Here is a 2,919-nt window from a genome sequence, read left to right as displayed (position 1 = left end):
ATCCTATTCTTGGGTATGAGCTACTCCCACTCTGTCCATGTAAGTGAAAAGCAGACATGCACAGGTTTATCTTTCTCCCTGCTCTGAAGTGTTCCTTTTAGACAGCAGGAATATAAAAATACAGCTAGTTTTTCTCTAAACTGTATTTTTTTCTTTTTGTTTTCAATTATATTGCAATACAATATTCAATTCTGTCTTACATACACTTTGAAGCACACAAGGATTTCTGTTGCTTGAAGTCTGCTGAGAGTGGATGATGGTTCAAAGTAAGTCCTGGAAAGACTGGATACGTGGCTGGCAGGAGAAGGCCCCAAGGGAAAACTTCAGCAGCAGACATCATGGGAGAGAAGATGGGGAAAGAGAATACAGACTTCCAGCCCTAGTAGAATAACCTTTACCAAAATTATTGTAGAGGCTGGAGAAATCCTTCTTTCTCTCCCTATCTTTTTGCTTTAGCCCAAAGTGGGGAGAGTCACTTATCCCTTTTCCTCCTCTATTTTTTTTTATTATATAGGTTGATCCAAATTACTATTAGATCCCCAAATCATGGCAAGTTCCCTTTGGCTTGACTCTATAATTATTAGACTTTCTTGCACTGAACTGGGCTTTCCTAGTAGTTCAGCGGTAAAGAATTCGCCTGAAGTACAGGATATGCAGAAAATGTGTGTTCGATTCCTGGGTCAGGAAGATCCCCTGGAGGAGGAAATGGCAACCCACTCCAATATTCTTGCTGGGAAAATCCCATGGACAGGGGAGCCTGGTGGGTTACAGTCCATGGGGTCACAAAGAGTTAGACATGACTGAAGTAACAGCACGCACTCCCTCGACTAAAGTGGGTTTCTTTCTGGCTCTCTGTCAGTACGCTGTAAACCATTCCCATTCTTAGTTCTCAAAGGGTGGTTCTCAAAAGCAACACCTGCATCAGCTGGGAACTTTCAGTTTCCATTTATTCTGCTGGACAAGCAGTGTGGATTTATCTTTGGTTCAGTGGAGAGACCTCTTGCCCCTGTGTGTGTCCTTCTTATAGGGAAATCATGAAAGCAACCATCAGTAAAGGCTAGTTAACCTACTTTGGGAGTAGGCAGTCTGAATTTGGGTACTAGCCCTAGAAATTCCAATTCAGAGTCTGTGTTATATTGGATTAAGTTTTGCTTCTTCGTAGAGGCAACATTATATGGCAGGGAGACACTCAGAGTCAGTTGGATCTGGGTTTCCAGCACAGTTCCGTTTCTTTCAGACTTTGGAAATCTGAAATGTCATTCAGGTATTCTAAACCTCAGTTTCCTCATCGTTATTAAAGAAATATAAAATTTGTCATGCAGGCTGTTTTAAGGATTGGCCATTAAAAAAGTAACTAGCACAGTCTGATTTTAATGTGTTCGTATTTTCTACTTTTGAAAAAGACATCACCCCAAATGATGTATATTTACAGTAAGATAAATATACCAAGCATAAGAACAAACCAAACAAAAGAGATTATGCAGAAAATAAAAAAAGAAACCATCAGATCACAATATATTTTTTCAGAAATATATATGGATGATATATTGAGAAAGGAAAGGAGGTGGGGAGAGAAAGAGAGAGAGAGAGATTGGTTTATAAATTGGTTAATAAATTGGCTCAAGTGATTGTGCAATGTGGAGACCCAGGAAAGAGATGCAGTTTGAGTCCAAAGGCAGTCTGCTGGCAGAATTCTGTCTTCTAGAGAAGTCAGTATTTTTTCTATTAAGGCTTTCAACTGATTGGATGAGGCCTACCTACATTAGAGAGGGTAATTTGCTTTACTCAAACTCTACTGACTTAAACATGAATCTCACCTAAAAATATCTTCACGGAAACAGAATAAGTATTGGGTACTGTGACCCAGCTAAATTGACATATAAAATTGACCACCACACTAAGACTACTTTAAAATTCAAGTTTGAGTTTCCTGGTAGTTGAGGGAAAAAAGGAGGACATGTTTTTTATTCAGTCCTTTTTTAAGAAAAATAATTTTCTTATAGAAATCATTTTCCCCTATACATTAATTTACAAATATGTAGCTACTTTTACTTCTTCCCAGTTTGACTAAATCAACTTCGTAGATATCTTTGAATTAGGAAACATGCCATCTCCTGCCTCCAATCTGTCACCAAATCCTGTGATTTCTAACTCCAGTATTCCTTAGAAATTATGCGCTTCACTCCCCGGTTGCCAGTGCCTTAGTTCATCTCTCATTGTTTCTCACATGAACCTTGGCAACATCTTCCAAATTTATCTCTGCTCCTCCTGCTTTGGTCATTTCAAATGCAGTCTGTACGTTATCAGCAGGCAGTCCCCTTTTAGGACAAAATTATTACTTCTTTGTTTAACAATTGTTTCTGATATCCCGATGTATAAAGTCCAAGGTTTCAGCATGACTCTTCCATACGCACTTTAGTCTTTGACCATATCAAATTATTTAGAATTTTTAGAATATGCATTATTTCATACATTTCTGCCTTTGCACATTGCTGTTTCCTCTGCTTATACTGTCTTCCTTATTAGTATAGACAGATACCAATCATTCTTTAAGACTCAACTCAAAGGCCCTCTCCTTTGTTGGACTTCTGTGACACAGGTAAACAAACAGCCACTTCTCTCTCTCTTCCCAAGAGTGACTTAAACATTCCAGTTACATCTCCTTGGATGTTGGAGTCTGAAACTGGACTGCAACGTAAAAAGTTACAATTACTCTTGAAAATCCCTTAAATTGCCCGTCAAGTGGAGTATGTAAGTCTGTGCTCACGCCACAGTAGAGACTGACAAGCTGTTACTCAGTGAGTCCTACAGTGTCTTTTCTCAGATGTTGGAGCAGTATGCATTTTCATTAATTATGTACAGTAAAGCAGTTGGCTTGTATTTAGCTTATATTTCATGATATGTCTATGTATATAAAGT

The sequence above is a fragment of the Bubalus bubalis genome, chromosome 3 (genome assembly GCF_019923935.1).
Source record: "Bubalus bubalis isolate 160015118507 breed Murrah chromosome 3, NDDB_SH_1, whole genome shotgun sequence".
Classification (NCBI taxonomy): Eukaryota; Metazoa; Chordata; class Mammalia; order Artiodactyla; family Bovidae; genus Bubalus; species Bubalus bubalis.
This window is presented reverse-complemented; position numbering follows the sequence as displayed.